Source organism: Bidens hawaiensis, unplaced genomic scaffold (assembly GCF_021521415.1).
Source record: "Bidens hawaiensis isolate Kalapana, Puna unplaced genomic scaffold, B.hawaiensis_p1.1 tig00031103_1, whole genome shotgun sequence".
NCBI lineage: Eukaryota > Viridiplantae > Streptophyta > Magnoliopsida > Asterales > Asteraceae > Bidens > Bidens hawaiensis.
The window spans coordinates 118,766-137,157 of record NW_027495210.1 but is presented as its reverse complement, the minus strand read 5'-3'; the positions used below and the strand labels follow the sequence as shown (position 1 = coordinate 137,157).

The following is an 18,392-nucleotide window of genomic DNA, read 5'->3' as shown; positions in this document are numbered from 1 at the left end:
ATGATTCAATGTCATATCTGGTGCATGATGATGATAAATATGTCAATAAAGAGGTAATATTATTATTATTATTAAGAAGTGCATGGATATTGTAAAATTGTGATTTTTTGTAAGTTTGTAACATGTTTTTTAGTAGTAGCAAAGTCAAAGTAGAAGGTTTTTTTTGTGTGTGTTCATGTGGACACAGTTTGGTTATATTTTTCACTTCAGTTTGGTTATATTTTTCATGTGCAAAGTGTCCATTGGATTAGGTGCATAAAGAGTTTATAAAGTCTTCATGTGTAAGTCAGTTACAACATGTGTAGGTGCTTTTTGAGTTGTGACTACTTTTGATGTTCAATGAAAAGTAGTTATATTATTGTTGTTGTTATTCTATTATTATTTAAATGATTTTTTTAACGACAAATTTCTTATTTTCTTGGGATTTGAGCACGGGACTTCTAAGTGTTTAAGCTTTGCCTCTCTGGATCATCAACCCCTGGACTAGTTGACGGGAAAAGAAACGGTCTTAAAACTTAAAAGTTAAATGCAGTGCAACTTAAGGGTGAGTATGTTGCTTATAATGCCATTAAAGGAATAGGAATTTAGGATAGACAAATTTTGAATAGAAAATAGGTAGGAAATTAAATATGAAAAAATATATATAAAATACATGTGATGTGACTTATGGATTATTTCTAGATTTTAATAAAAAAAAATACTATATTTAAATGGAATCGACCAATAATAAATCATCAAAACAGTTAAGACGCCTAATTTTTTTTTAGTTAAAACTTAAAAGAATCTAAAAATACTATTTAATCAGTTTGAAACCAAATAATGAACCTCCTAGTTTTGTCTATGAAGAGATCAAACAATAACTCATCCAATCATTTGCTATAAATGTCAAAGCATCCATTGCTAATATTTACCTAATAAGTTGTTTATGCCAAACTCACATCTCAGTTTGCCAACTGCATTCACCCACCCAATGATCAGTTGAGATTTATTTCTAAATTGAAACGTATTTTTTATTCAGTTTTCCTTTAATTGTCTCTACAAAGTTAGACCATAAAGTACAAGTTAGGGAGTTACATTAGGCGTACCACAATATCAACATACGCTACAACTCTTTCTACGTGTTATGTTCGCCAAAACCTCTACGAAACTCATGGGTCAGTTTCTAGCCAAACTCGCAAATGGTCAATGTAGATGATCAACAGAGTTCTCTAAGCCGTATAGAATAATAGAAACTACAAGAACATTACATTTACCATCTCAATTTTTTTAAAGTAAATTACAAATTAAGTCCTTTTTGTTTAGGGGTGACATGCAGATTCAAATAGTATTGTGCATGATTCACTAACTTACACACAACGAGACAATGGTCGTGCGTTGGTTTAGCCTAGAGACGTAGCATGGTTACTAGAGTTTTGGTCATGTGATAGTGTTGGCCATGAGAACGTGCCAGGAGTACGTATGTGGGCAGTCAAGGTTTTATAAATAATCATTTAATCGTGATTTTAAAGTTTCATTAAAAGGGAAAACTTGAAAATTGAGATCGATGTTATGGGGCTAAGTAAGAAGAAAAAGAATGTTAAATGTACGTCTTGATTTGCTTGTATGTGTAATACGTTTGACATGTTAAACATTCGTTTGAGCAAGTTTGTGATGGTTGCTATCAATAACAGACTGAAAAGTTATGAATATTGGTTTTGATAAAGCTGTTGTTTTTAATGCTTGAAGTCTTTAATTGTAAACTCACCCGCATAAGCAACATTTTTATTATGTTTAACATACAAAATACATTAGTTTTTATCCACCCGTATTACACAGAGGTTGTTTAATTTTTTTTTTAATATTGTAAATGTAATGTAAAAAGTTAATAATATACTTGAACCTGTTTTGATTAATTTATGTTGTATGTTCATTTTTTAATGAAATGTTGAATGAATTATCTACTTAATTTTATATATATTCGTTTATGCTCATTTGTTATAAATAAATGAGTTATTATAACCCGTTTAAAAGCTATACGGGTTTGATGAGACCCATGACCCGTTTATTTTTTATACTATAAAATTGTTTCATAATTATAAATAATATTTTTTTAATAAAATCGGATATTAATTTTTAGTATATTCTTATTTTATATGATTTTCATATCAAATATTTGATGAGATTAATTTTTAATATAATGAGATGTTATAACCCGTTTAATGACTATCTGGTTTTGGTGAGATCCATACCTGTGTATTCGAGTCAAATGGATGAGAAACCGCAATTTACAAATAAATCAATTTGGCGGCTTGAGAGAAAATAAGAAAGTTTCGTTTATATATATTTAAGATGAGACAAATTTGGTATTTATACTCTTTTCCTTTTATATTATAGATACTAGTTTTTATCCCTCGTATTACGGGGGGTTGTATTATATTGTTTGTTCTAATATTATTTATTTTTTGAATTTATATTTTTTTATTGTATGAAATTAATAATATACTTATGGTTTGATGATAAATTGTTTCACAAATAAATGAGATGTTATAATCCGGTTTAAAAGCTATATTGTTTTGATGAGACCTAAGACCCGTTTATTTTTTTTACTATAAAATTAGTTTTTAATTATAAATAATATTTATGAAAGTTAATAATATACTTATGGTTTGATGAGAACTAAGATCTGTTTATGTTTTTTACTATCAAATTAGTTTTTTAATTTAAATAATATATATATATATATATATATATATATATATATATATATATATATATATATATATCTTTTTAAAATAAATAAGATATTAATTTTATTATATCCTATTTTATAGTATTTTTACATCAATAATTTGGTGAGAATAAATTTTAATTTTATGAGATGTTATAACCCGTTTAAGAATATCTGGGTTTGGTAAGACCCATACCCATGAATACGGGTCAAATGCATGAGAAGCCTCTGTTTAAAAATCAAGCAAATCTGGTGACTCCAAAAAAAGAGGAAGCGACCACATCACGACACGTAGGATTTTTATGTCTTCGTTTATATATATTATAGATAGATAGATATGCATATTATAAAATTGTTATTATATAGTAACGTGGACCTTTTGAATAGGGTTCAGAAAGTTGTGTATAGTAACGTATCAGCCCATAAGAATCAAAACTTTGTTTTTAGTCAGATTGGGTTTGCTATCCAAAAGGGGGTTGCGGCGCAGCTTGTTGCCCGCTTACCTGCCACTTCATTGTAAATCGTTTTGATGTTTCTATGAAATATAAAAGGAGCCAATAAAAAATATATATATATATATATATATATATGAAATATACTCACTTAAAACTTGTTTATCTTGACATAACACATTAAACATAAATCAAATCACCTTTAATTAGACAAAACCAACCGCATTGCTTAGCCAACAAGTGTGAAGGGACCCATATTTGACTTCCCTAAGCCATCATACCAACTGGGCCTTAGACCCGGGCCCACCACACTCACTGGTCCATCTTGATGTGGGCCTTACACTTCATCTAGTGGACTTATCAGTCTTCATATGCAATTATGCATATGATCATATCCAACTCTAAATGCAAACATTCGTTTTTATTTATTACTCTTTTTTCTCTCTGAAAATTGAATTCTTATCCTTTTATACTTCTTGCCTTCTTATTTCTCATGCAACCTTTCAAATATAAATACACTTGTAAGTTTATATAAATTTCACACTAGAAGAGAGCTTACAAGAAGCAATGAAGCAAGATGTCACGATCGTGTTCGTTATTACCACCTTGCTAACATGCACCTTGTCAGCCTCGAATGACCGTCTTCTGGTGGACATGACTCTAGTCCACAGCGCTGATGCGCTTGGTGCTTGTATGTATATGTGATTTTCAGTACTTATTTTCATATGAATAAGATATGAGATATGACTGGTGACTGAACGTGTTTATGAATATTTATAGATTGCTTGGACGGTAGTTTACCTGCGTATCATATACATCGCGGGTTCGGGGCCGGATCAAGCAACTGGCTTTTGCAATTTGAGGTACTTTAAACTTTTGTGCTCTTTGTCACATTCTAAACAGTAAACACATTTCTAAAAATCATTTGTGGACCTTTTCTAATTATTGAATATTGTCTTTTATGTTTCAAGTCACTTGCACTTTTTACCGAATAATTTTACAGTTTTTTTACTATAACTTTATTACTCAATGGTGATGAAAGTTGAAACTGAAACAGTAATGTGATGTTACAATCCTATCATTTATGTTGGTTTAAGAATAAATCCAAAATAAAAACGGCTGGCCATCTTCAACCTTTTTATATTCTACGGACAATATTAATGCACATCCATGGTGGGTGCTTTGTCAAAACAAAAACTTAAATAAGAAATATAATTTCCTATATTATTATTATTAGTAGTAGTAGTATTTATTTGTTTATTTAATTGTTAGTTATAGAATGAGTCCAACTCCATCCGTTACATGCTTTCAGCCTACATACATTGGTGGGGCAGAAAAATTAAACTCACATGATGTACCTAATTATTTTGTAGCTATTTAGTTTTCATTGTTTTCAAATTTTTTAACACAAACATGACACAATAATAATAATAATAATAATAATAATCATTTTAACAATAACACATGTGTAAAGATAGGTAATTATAAAATCAATGGTTTAATAATGATTTGATTTTATTATTTTTTTGGTGTTTTTATTTCCAACTATGTTTAGTCTAGAGTTCTTTCCCTTGCTTGTATGGCTTTAATGGTCCTCAAACTAATTTATAATTAACTAATTAATTATGTACTAAGCTACCCAACTTGATTGAAATATTATTGTGGTCTTTTTTATGGTATCTATATCATATATGCTAACTTTCAGTGATGATAACAGGGTGGCGGATGGTGTACTGATATCGAATCATGTGCAGAGAGAGCCCAGACTAGACGTGGATCTACAAGTCTAATGAATAAGTTAGAGACCTTCTCAGGCATACTTAGTAATAACGCATCACGTAACCCGGGTAATATATTATTATCTTTCTTTTCCATTTCAGCTTTCTCCATTCATGCTAAGTTGGTAAATAATTTACCTATTATTCTTTTCTAATTTATTAAAATTTAATATGTATTATTAGTAAACACCACATCGTTTTTAAAGCAAATAATAATTCATTAAACGTAAAATAATGAAAATTAATTTACCTAATATTTATGAATATGATGATTGAATTCCAAGTATAGACACATTCTTAAATAATATAAATAGTTCATTACGATAAAAAAAATGTAAATGTAAAAGGTGGTGATAATGTGACATTGATTTTGGGTTGAATAGGAAATAGGAAATTGATGTTAATATTTTTATGACATGTTACTACATTAGCTCACTAGATGCGTATTTAAGTTCTTATTGAAGATGCTCTTATGTGCACTAATAATCGGTAGGGTAAAAATGTCATTTGCCTAAATGACAAACTTCCACATTGAACTTTTGCCATGTTCATAATATATAGATACTAATTGGCAATGGTCAAATGCAACTTTATCGGTGTACTGGACCAGTGGACCATGCACTGCTCATTTGTAATGTGGCATGATTGTCAATAATTTTTTTTAAGAGAATATTATGGGAACTGAAATTTTAAAATTTAAACATAATCATCTCTTTATATCAGTTGATACAGAAAAATGTATAACTAATTTTATAATTTACCAAACAAGCTAAGTAACTATTTCTTATAACAAGATACTAAACTAAACCTAAACAGATTTTTACAACTGGAATCGCGTGAAGCTGAGATACTGCGATGGAGGATCATTTGCCGGGGATTCTAAATTCGACAATGTGGTACATAAATATTACATAACAGTTATTATTAAGAAACATAAATAACTGTAATCTTTTTGCTAATAAAAAAATTTACAAATTTTCTATATGCGCTATGAATGACAGACGTTACTGCTTCATTTTCGTGGTCAACGGATTTGGCAAGCGATCATTGAAGATCTTTTACCAAAAGGTTTAGGATCGGCTAACAAGGTACATTTAATTAAAAGTTAACTATATTCAATACAAAAAGTACAAACATTAAAAAGTTATTTGTTTTTTTTATAAACTTATATACTCATCTTCTTTATTTAGATGTGTCAAAAATTGGGTTCCAATATGTAGAAACATAGATATTACATCAATATAGCAGGTAGGCGGGCAACAAGCTGCGCCGCCACCCCTTTCTGAATTGCAAACCCTAACCTGCTAAAGACATACCCCTGCCCCTTTGGAGTCGACACATTGCTATGCACAACCTGTTGGACCCTGGTTAGAAAACGGATAGCTTCCGGTGCCAAGGAGCCAAATGTATCAAAAGCCAGAGGGACAAAAACATGTTGGTTCTCTTCGCAGGCTTTAGCATGTTTCTCCACCTTCTTCGTTTAAGCCCTTTTCATTGCTTGCCCAGCTACAAACCCATTATCCCTCAAACCAGCTAAGGGAGATACCCCTGTGAGGTCAACACAAGCGTGTTTTCCCCCGGCCCAACCAAAGACGAGCAAATCTGCCGATCGTAGAGTGGATCTCCCTTCCGTGGGGTCTGTAAGGAAGTTTACGGGGGCTTCCTTTTTAGCTGATATCCCAGCTCGCCTTAAAATGTCCCAAAGAACGTCCCGCACCCAATCATGTCGGTATTTGAACCCAGGCATCTCCTTGCAATGAACCGCATGCTCTCCGAATTTATCCAGGCAGGCCTTACGGCAGATCGGACATGTTTCGTCTTCTGGGTACATTGGGACCATCAAACGGTACTTAAGAATGACCCTATACTCGACCGCAGACATGCTTTGGCCCAAGCCATCAATCGGGATAACGGTTAGAAAATCTTGGGCATGAGGACCTTGTAAGCATTCAAAAACCGCCTTCTGTCGGGGGGACAATCCAAAAACTTCTCCCAGGCTCTGAGCGATTTTTCCAAAAAGGGCATTCGCCAAAGTTTTTTGAGGCTTTGGTGGGGCGGTGTCCATATTAGAGAAACCGCCAATGTCAAAGTCTGGGAGAGCGCCATTTAGGCGTTCCAGGGCCTGCACGTAGTCTGGGTCCAGGTCGACAACTCCGCTATTCCTTAAGATGTGATTCTGTAGCTTCCAAGACTGAGCCCTCGACGCTACAAAAGCGTAAACCCCAACATCATGAGCCGAAAGAAGGCCTAAACCCCCTAAGCGCATCGGTAAAGATGCAAGTCGCCACTGAAGATCACCAAAGAACGGGCCTCCACATACAACTATGTCTTCGATGGCTTCTCGTAGCCCCTTATCAAAACAGGATACCGCATCATCCATCATATGGGGGTGGCATGTTCGTAACCCAAAAAGCAACTTAGCAACCCCCATGCAAGACCTAAGCATGAGGAGTTCGCTCTGGGGATCCCTAAGGCAAGGTAAGAGTTTCATAAGATCAACCGCACGAGATGCTCTCCGCCTCGCCAACTCCTTAATAAAGTAGGGATCTCGACTAACAGCCCCTCCAAGGAGCTTTACCCCTCTCTCTGGTCTACCAATCCCACTAGGGAAGAGCCCATCTTTGACTTTCACCCCATTACACGCTGGCCAAAAAACCTCGGTTTTCTTAATATTAAGTTGCAGCCCCAATGATGGCCCTTCCGAGTTGATAATGTCTAGGGCTTTAGCGACTTCGTTGGCACCACCAATAATAGTCCCATCATCCAAGTACCAAGCATGAAATGGGAGGTTACAGTCATTTTGTACCCGGAGAACAAGAGGGTGTAATGCTAAGGCAAAGAGGAGGGGCCCAAGGGGGTCTCCCTGCTGAACCCTAGTAGTAGCCCCTATACAGTCATCATCAACGTACAACCTAGCCGGCTGGGCATAAAGGAACTGGACCCATAGATAGATAGACGGGCAATGATGATGAACCTCTCGGAGAAGGGCTGTGCGGTCGACCATATTGAAGGCGTTGGAGAAGTCCACGGTAAGCATAGCTAAAGAGCCGTCCGCGTGAAAGGAGTTAAGAAACCGGTTCGCGCTGTGAAGCACCGCCTCTGCCCCATTAGGGGTCCCCACCCCAAACTGAAAGTCCCCTAAATACTGAGTCATTTCCTTCCCAACCATCTTCATAGCCACTTTAGAAACCAACCTACGCCAGATAGCCCCCACAGCAATGGGCCGAATTCCATTATCCGGCTTTAATAAAGGGGTAAGGGGGGGCGAAGCAATAAACTCAGCGAGCACCTTGGGGCACAGACCCCCTAGCCATAAGTTGACGACTTCAGTGATGGCTGAGAGCAGACCCATGGAAGTCACTGATCCCTCACCACTAAGAGCGTCCAACAAGTGTTGCGCCCGCATCCCGTCTCTCTCGCATGAGGTCCCTTTAGGAAATGATCGGATACATCTAAGCACACAGTCCCCATCCACAGAGAGAGTAGGCAGGACGACAGAGCTAGAAGGCAAGGACGGAGGCGGCACCACTGGGTGTTTATCAATGAGGGCTTTCATGGTTGAATCTCCGAGAGGGGCAACCCCACTTGAGCATAATACCTTGACTGCAGCTGTGAAATGACCATCCCTGACTTTCCTGAGACATTGTTTAATATTAAGGCTGTTTTCAGAACCCTCCTCCCCTCCGACCTCTCTTTTAGAAAAAGTGCCCCCCCCCCCACGTTATCAAAGAGAGAAAGAACCAAGTCAGCAAAACCAGATCCATCTTTCCACACCGCAAGTGCTTGCTGAATGCTACTACATTGCAAAGACTTTCGATTCCCTGACCTGCGTTCCTGCCTAGTGGAAGGTTTCACCACCCTTAAAGTACAACGCGGCAACAATAGTAATTTGACCCAATTCTCAATCGAGCCTGGTGAATCCACTACCTTGCGTAAAGCGCATGCCAAAATCTGAGCAAACGCCAAACGACAACTTGGGGGGTGCTCTTAACCGTTTGAATGGGAAGGGAGAAAACCCGTTCCAAAAGGGATACATCCCCAACCACTCCTACAGATGGACTTGGGTCCCTATCCACAGACACACGATTAGGTTTCTGGATCCCAACAATGAATTCTCCAGCATCACCAGAATCCACAGAAAAAGAATAGACACCATCAGCATGCTTGCACCCCCTGCTAAGGGCATGCAACGTCATGCACCTCCCACATAACCATTTATCCCCCTCCCGAAGGGCTTCCCCAACATCTATAAAAAGGTCCAAATCCTTAGAGATAGCGTCTTTTAAAAGGTTCTTCCGAGTATCCGTTTTGAAATGGGTACTTTGCATGTGCTCAATTAGGCGGAAAAACCCCGAGGACCCAGGTCTACCATCCTTACACTCGTGGAAATGCTTAAAGGGGCATGGCCTTAAACCGTAAGTGGAGCTAGGACCAAGCCCTCCTGTATTTACGTTTCGAATTCTTTTTATGGTAGCCATGTACACACGAGAACAGAAACAAACAAATCACAAAAGACACCGGACCCCTAAAGACCCCGACTCGAGATGAGTTAGAGCAAGAAACAGAGACCAAACCCCACACACTCTAAGGAGGGGAGCAACTACGGGTTGCTCACCCCCATCTAGCACCCCACAACAACCGCTAAGGCATAAGAGGAGGAAGGTATAACTCCAAAACAAAGAAAAATGGGTAGAACTCCAACTCAAAATACCCCTTTAAACACCCAAAAGGAAAATAGAAAGAACAAGAGTGAAAAATCAAGAAGTTTGGTTGAGGCAAAAGGTCGAACAGTTGGTGTGCATGACAGAAAAAAGGTCGAACATCGGTAAACTTTTGCAATTTTAAGGCTTTGCTTTCTGGATGTTCTGCTGGTGGTTTGGCATCCTACTTGCATTGCAACAACTTTAGCAGTTATCTACCAGATTGTTAGTAGTTAAAGTCATCTCTTATGCTTTAATCATTAATAATCATAGTGCAGGGGCTGGTTATGTCAATATTCATAGTTGACAGTTTATGAAAGCAATTAAAAGTTTTTCTAAACTTCAGGGGTAAATGTGTCAAGATGGTGAAAGTTAGTTAGAAGTCGTTGGTGTCCAGATTTGGGGATATATATATAGTTTTGTAATTAGGGTTCATAGTTAGTTTTCATTCCTGTAATTCGTTTTTCAATTCAAGTTGTATAATCATTCGATTAGTAATAAGATCGTTACAGTTTCGTTCTTGATTCTCGTCTTCTTTGGTGTAATTGCTTACACAGATACTACCGCAGTAAAATGTCTCGGGGATGCTGGATTCTTTCTGGACTCGTATGATATAATAAACTTGTTATATATTCGTGGTAGCAAGATGGGCGAGTTGGGTTACTGGCTGAAATGGGCTGGCTCGGGTTGGGTTGAACCGCAACTTGTCTTGTCCATTTTTAATAATTAATATGTTAACTATGATTAGTAAAACAATGATCCATATTTTGAATTAATTATGATTATAATCATTTTGACCTATTTGATCACCTGAGATAAAAACAACCCAAATCGGCCCATTATAAGTTAAGGGTTGGAATCAACAACAGTTAACTTTTTTTTTCTTTCTGGATATTCGGTTGCAGAACCGACATCAGTATGTTACATACTCAAAGAACGATCTTTCAACAGCTTGTCACGCTACAGGTACACGAACAATGATAAATATTAATAAAGCAGCACTATGCATTCCTAATTAATAATTATATACATTTTTATAAACTTTTGACAGGGAATAGAGAACAACCTAGACGAAAACTGCAAAAACTCTATCAGCGATCCGAAACTAGTAATTAACGCGCATCTCACTCACTTATGTTTTAAAACTCCCATGACATTTTCAATATTATTTTTTGACACTTGCTAGTTGTTTCACAGTGCATCTTCCCACAGTAGTTGAAATACATTACACCACCACTTTTCATATTAAACTCCGCTACGATGTATACCAAGTAAGATACTTATATAGTTGTATAATATCCTGCATCTAGTAACCTTAATATATTTTCATACCTTTTCATTTTCATGTTATTTGTATTGTATTTTTTTATACAGTTCCATCATATATTAGTTCCACCGTCAGCTGATCCAAATGGACATTGGAACAGATGCAAATTGAATCCAAGCGCGTGTAGTCCGGAGCAAATAAGCCTTTTGCATGGTTCATGATTTTTTTATAACTTTATATCATGAATTGTTTTTAGACAAAATAGTAAAAGACGTCCTTTATGTTTGATCGATTTTTCAATGAGCGTCATTTAGCAAAAGAAATGGCAGAAAACATCTATTACGTTTCAAAACCCTATCATGTTATGTCCTTTGACACTAACCCAGTTAATTTTTCTTGTTAAATTTGGTCGCTTGCAAGACAAATGAGGGTATTTTCTTGTTAAATCTGGTCTTTGTATTTATTCTTTATTGTTTTATTTAGGGATTAAATAAATAGATAAATTTACAAAAATACCCTCACGTGCCTTGCAAATGACAAGATTTAACAAAAAAATTAACTAGGTTAGTGTCAAAGGACATAACGTGATAGGGTTTTGTAACGTAAAGGATGTTTTCTGTCATTTCTTTTGCTAAAGGACGTTCATTTAAAAATCGATTAAACATAAAGGACGTCTTTTGCTATTTTGTCTTGTTTTCATTAAAATCTACTTATTGTTCTAATATCTATATATGAATGTGTTAATGTCTTTAGCTTTCAGAGTAGACATGCTTACAGCTGTGAGGTCATTCTTGTTGAATTCAACAAGAGGAGGTGTTTTTATAACTTCATGTTTTGCACATTGCCAAAGTGATTCACAAGACACATGGTTTGCACTAGATTCCCCACTGCTGCTTAATGAGGTCCGTGTTAACTAACTCATCTTTTTAAGCGAGTTGTAGAGGTGGCGATTTCGGCATATGAATGAGTTGATTCATGTTATGCTTTTAGGGAAAATTACCAAAATAGCCATTTTGAGTTTTGACCATTGACTTTGACAAAATCCCTTGACTTTTTATTTACCCATATATCATATGACTTTCTTTTCTTAATTAAGAATATTACTTCAAACGGAAATAGCGGCGCCATGTTGAATATGTTGTGCCAGATTGAAATCTGTTGCGCCAAATGATACATGTCACGCCATGTTTGATCTGTTTAGAAAGTCAAGGGTATTTCGTTAAATTTCTCGGTCAAAATGGCTATTTTGGTGATTTCCCGTATGTGTTATATTATTGAGCTAATCGGTAACATAAAAAGGGAACAAGCTAGTCAAATGGGTAGAAACTATAAAATTTTCAAAAGTGTGTTTTTAATGCATAAAACCTTCTAAATTATTTATCGAAAAATTAAGCTATGAAAGAATAACTATTTTTGAAATTATATTTGACATTTTAGTTATTTGTATAAAGCTCTAACTTTTTTTTGACAAAAAGGTGTATTGGGTCACATGGCCAAAACTTGTTCAGACCGGCTACCCAAACTCGGCCCACCCATATTGCCATCTCTAGCAAGTATGCTTCATTTTGCCTGGGTGAATTAATCCATTTTTCAACCATTATACAGACCATTGCTTGAATCCGTTGGTGACTGGTACTTTAGCAGGAACGTGTCTAAGAAGGTTGATTGTCGTTATCCATGTGACACCACTTGTCACAATCTCATAGGAGCTGCATAGTATACAAAATCAAAGTTATGCAATTACAAGTAGCCTGAGCATACCTCATGGAAGAGATAGTAATTAGTTAATTACTAATTAGCACACACAAATTTGCCATATCATTCATTCTTCATATGAAAAGATATATACATATGTTTTACTTTTACATTATTGGATTCAGAGTTGAATGAAATATTCTTTTAGAAAATAGTTTCTCATACTATAGTTTTAATATGGTACGAGGGTTAACATATTAAAAGTTATGTGGTTAATGGTGTAACTAAATAAAAGTTGTGGGATAACGTTTGTATGGTCGAGATATTGTACAATAATGTCTTAACGGACGATATGTACGCGAGACGCTCAAAGGCAAAAATACTAAAACGCTCAACCAAAAAGCTAAAACGCACAGCCAAAAACTAAAACGCTCAAAAACGGTTTCGTGAAAAAAAAAAGAGTAAAATTTTGATCGATTAACGATCCAAAATTGCTTTTTTAGGTGAACCAATGATTAATTGGATATGTATTGACGATTCCGAGATATTGGGATGTGATTCATGGATCGATTTCGTGAAAAAAGAAGATTCGCGTACCTATTATACGATAAGCTATTATTGTATTGGATCTTTTCTCAACATTTATATATAGTTGTGTGAGAATAGTTGTGTAATTTATTAAACTTTGTTATCATATCATATGAAACATTCTCGTGGTTAAATACGTAAATAAATGAATCTTGAGGGATACACTGTATAAATATGTTCACAAGGAATTTAACCATGGGCTTTGGTTTAACAACCAGCCCATTACACAAGTTTTTGATCCAACATGATACATAACTAAATAGAGTTTTTGATCCAACATGATACATAACTAAATAGAGTTTTGTAGCCTAAATCCTGGATTAGTAAATGGATTATATTTCAACAAAGTCTTTGTATGAACACATAATATTTGTTGATTAATTTCCATATAATTTCATTAAACCTAGAAAATCATAGCTTATGCATTTATATGACACCTAATCATATTTTCTCAAACTAATAAAATTTGTAACTCGACTCAAATTGATCAAAGTTGTAGCTTTGCTCAGGTTGATCACACAAGTTGCGAGCTTCACTTAGCAGATCGATCTAATCAAATACAACGATTTGGTCAAGTTGGCATGTTCGCATATTAATGCTTCCAATATCTGAGTATATATAGGCGGTTAAGTACCGAGACTTCATTCAAACATTCACGAATGCGCATCAGTTGCATTAAGAAAATTTCTAGCATGACAAGCATATCTGGCATCCAAAACAATTATTCATAGTCACTTCGACACTCTTCTAAGTCGTATTCTATCTCTGCGTTAAATATGCATTTTGTAAATCGAATTCTTCACATAAACAAGAATCTTAAAATTAAAAAAAAAAAACTACGTATGTATGTTATGTAGTTTTTGTTTTCGATCATTTCTTAAGACGCTAATAACTACACAAAATAATATTTAGAGATTACTTTACCGTGTATGACGATTTTTAAAATAAAAAAAATATATATAATAAAACTAGAAAATGTAATATATCAAATAACAAAATATAAAGTGGAACTCACTTCATTCAACATTATTGACTGTATGAATTACACATACAGAAGTTAGTAGGCAAAGATGATGATGGACTGCATGCATTGTATTATTGTGGTTGTCTTATTGCTCTTTGAAGAGGTATGTACCCGCCTCAACACCGAGCAAGGCGGGTCAACCCACAAGATAAACACATTATGAAGGCACAAAGCCAAAACCTATGCGCATGGCGCATACAAAACATGCTCAGGCATCATATGCCCAGGCACACATATGCTCGCGCATCACATATGCGCGCGGCGCATATCACATGCTCGTGCATATCACATCTGCCCAGGCACACATATGCTCGCGCATCACATATGCGCGCGGCGCACCAGCGCGCGGCGCATATCACATGCTCGTGCATATCACATCTGCGCATGAAATATCTGCGCGTGAGAATAAAGAGAAGACCTCGCGCATCCTCAGGATTGGCGCATATCACACATGCACATAATCGACCTCGTCCTTATCCAAATCAGGATTAGGGCAACCTTGATTGTGCACGTCAGACAACCTTCCAGAAGGCATCTTTTTAAGGAGTAAGAATATGCTGATGTTGACAGCTGCCAAATGAAAGGTCGACAACTCAGCATGACACATGTGCTACCACGTGATTACAACCAACGAGAAAGCGCCAGGTGTCCCAGAGGACACCTGGCGCAGTGCGATTGGAGGAGGCCAACGAGGTTGAGCCCAACCAGTGGAAACCCTAGCACTATAAATACAGCATCAACTCCACTTTGATGAGGACATTCATACTCAATCATTGACAGTTACAGGCAGTGATATCACATTCAATCATATTGAATTACATTCACTCACAGTCAGTTACATACAAACACACAGTCACACAATCATACAGTATTCAGCTATTAAGCAATACTCTTGAGATTCCCTTACTCACACATTATTATCTTCTCCACCATATACTTATTCTCACGCCGGAGGGTTACCCCAAAGAGGACCCCTCTGTCCCTTTCTGAGGGGTAAGTTAACGGCGTTGTTCATTTTGTAGGTGGAAGAACACTGATCCAGAAGAACCATCGGTGAAATAGTACAATCAAAACCCGAGGAAAGTAGATCTGCTACCAGCGAGTAGATCCACGTTTCTTCATTGGCGCCATCCACTGTTACATCGGCAATCAGATCTCATCAGATCTACATAAAAAAAATCAATCACCATGGTTTCTGGCGTTCGTAACGTTGATCAAGCTCTGGAGGATATTGAACGTGAGGGTGTTAACGACGGACAGCAGGTTCTGAGGGTTCCGCGTGATTCTACGCGTACCACCAGCAACCGTCCCTTCGTCACAACCCCTCACGGCCAGACTGAAACTCCTCCAGACGATCTCACGTTACAAAATATGGCCGGCGCGAAACTGAAAGGACCAATGGGTCCAGAAGAAGAAACAAATGATCCGAATGAATGGCTCATAAACGAGCAGCGGCGTCTGATGGAAAAGTACAATGAAATGGTCAAACAGAAGAAGCTAGCCGACCAAACACAAAGGCAAGCGTTTGATAAGCAGACTACAAAAAGGCCGCGCGCGCCGGAAGAAGGACATTCTGTTCACACTGCACACACTGAGTTCAGTGATGAAGAAGTGCATAGCATGAGGAAGACGCGGGATACTCATGCAGGAGGCTCACAGCTCCGCGCGCCTGTGAACATGGCGCCTGGAGCCAGAGCCGATCTGGATCTGCACATGCCGTACAGCCCACCAGTCAGAGGGCAAGTGGACGTAACCACACCCTACAGACCAGCCATCTTGGTGAAACACTCAAAGTTCACTGCGCGCATCGCGCAGGCTCCCATCCAGCACAAGACCAAGATGCCAAGTGGTTTGGGTAAGTATGACGGCACGACAGATCCAGACGATTTCTTGCAAGGTTTTTACAACACGGGAAACCTAGAGAGCTGGACGATGCCAACATGGTGTCATATGTTTGCTCGCTGCCTAACGGGCGCGGCGCGGGTATGGTTCGAGAGCTTGCCGACTGGGCAAATTGATGGGTTCGAGGAACTATTAGAAAAGTTCCAAGCCCACTTCGTACAGCAGCGCAGGCACACGCGCGATCCTGATGACATCATGCACTGCGTACGCAGGAATGATGAAACGATTGAAGATTACATTACTCGGTTCAATCAGGAGTCTCTGGCAATCGGAGGTATAACCGAGCAACTCCTGCGCGTGGCCTTTATACAAGGCGCGCGCAGTGATCAATTACGACGAGCTCTCGTAAGCAAAGATGGCATGCCCACCACGTGGGCCAAGTTAATGGAGGCATCGCGAGTTTTCGCGAGAAATGAAAAACAGATTGCCCAAGATAGGGCAAGAGAAAGAGCGCATCAGGCTGAATCACCTCGCAGCAAAGAGAAGAGGGCCAAACAGAACTCTGTATGGTCCAGGTTGCAGCCAACAAGTTTTTCTTCCGCAGAAAAGCAAGCGCAACCAAGCTCACCCCAGCCCCAAAAAGATGTTCGTAATCGCGGGGAGGGTGACAAGAGGGAGGGCGGCAGAGATCCTAGCAGACCTCTGCCAAGAATATGGACTCCCCTCACTAAAACACCTTCACAGGTGTTAAGTACTGAGAATGTTCAATTCAAGCCCCCCAAGCAACTACATTACAAGGGACCGCAAAACAGTGGCAAATATTGTGAATTTCACAGGTCCCCGTGCCACAACACCGACGCATGCCATCATTTAAAGGATGCGATCGAGAAGGATGTAAAATCAGGCAGGCTGGCTCACTTGGTGAAAAACCAAAGAATAGAAGATGAGCAACCGGAAGGAGCCTCTGCCAGCAAAAAATACAAAAGAATCTGTGTGGCTGAGGGGGGACGACAAGGGCAGACGTCAAAAAAGAGAAGCGCGCAAATCCACGGAGATTGGCGCGAGCAGCAAGTCATCTTCCCAAGAATCAGGGGAGGCCCTTCAATAAGCAGTCCTCTCGTCATCACCACACACATTGCTCATTACGAAGTGTCAAAGGTCCTGGTGGACACTGGAAGCGAATCTGACATTATGTATGAGCAATGTTTCAGAAAGTTAGACCCGGCAGACCAAGCGCGGCTCGAAATTGTGAACGCACCAATCTGTGGTGTTTCAAATGAAATCATCCATCCCCTAGGCCAGATTCAGTTTGAACTAACTATGGGGGATGATGAGCACAAGCGAGCCGAAGTTGTCAACTTCTTGGTCTTGCCCACCACGTCATGCCACAATATGATCCTGGGTAGGGGAACGATTGCCCAATTTAATGCTGTACCGTCGCCAGCGCACGGCGCATTGGGGTTCCCTACACCAACAGGCGTAACATTTGTTTACCGCGATCATTTGTGCGCAGTGACAAGTACGCCGCGGGAAGGGAGAATGAAACTTCCAATGGCGGACAATGCGCCAGAGAAGTGGATTTTAAATCCAAAATTCCCAGAGCAAACGGTCACAATTGGCGCTACCATTTCAGACGAAACGAGATTGAGAATGAAAAGGTTGCTCACAAAATACACGTCGGTTTTCGCGTGGCAACACTCCGATATGACGGGGGTCCCGCGAGACTTGGCGCAACATTCTCTTAACACGTTCAAGTCGGTGGAGCCAATTGCTCAGAAAAAGAGAATCATGGGGGATGAAAAGGCGAAGGCCATGAATGAGCAGGTGGAGGACCTGTTGCGCGCAAACATCATCCGCCCGATCCGATACCAGACGTGGGTAGCCAATCCTGTGATGGTAAGAAAAGCAACGGGTCATGGAGGATGTGTATTGACTTCAAGGACCTCAACAAAGCATGTCCGAAAGACTGTTACCCCCTCCCAAACATCGACGCAAAGGTGGACTTCGTGGCGCCATTCAAGCTCAAATGTTTCCTGGATGCCTACAAAGGCTATCACCAGATTCAAATGGCACCACAGGACGAAGACAAGACTGCCTTCAGAACCGACAAGGGTGTTTTTTGTTACACAAAAATGGCCTTTGGTTTAAAGAATGCGGGCGCCACCTATCAGAGACTTATGGATTCGGTTTTCAGTGAACAAATCGGAAGAAATCTAGAAGTCTACGTTGATGATTTGGTGATCAAGAGCAGGGAGGAGAGACAAATGCTCAAAGACATCGAGGAAACTCTTCAGCGCCTAACGGAAGTTAACATGAAGCTCAACCCGAGCAAATGTACT

The 18,392-nt window shown here is 38.4% G+C and overlaps 1 pseudogene across 1 annotated transcript; it reads left to right on the top strand.

The window, feature by feature from the left end:
- The first annotated feature begins 3,365 nt into the window (after window positions 1–3,365).
- On the top strand, window positions 3,366–12,663 carry LOC143581562 (pectin acetylesterase 9-like; annotated as a pseudogene). The gene is made up of 14 exons (XR_013143852.1): window positions 3,366–3,850; window positions 3,940–4,022; window positions 4,877–5,006; window positions 5,754–5,833; window positions 5,939–6,025; window positions 9,784–9,862; window positions 10,195–10,243; window positions 10,543–10,603; window positions 10,689–10,745; window positions 10,835–10,908; window positions 11,012–11,117; window positions 11,658–11,806; window positions 12,001–12,041; window positions 12,510–12,663. The product of XR_013143852.1 is annotated as a pectin acetylesterase 9-like (transcript).
- The last annotated feature ends 5,729 nt before the right edge of the window (window positions 12,664–18,392 follow it).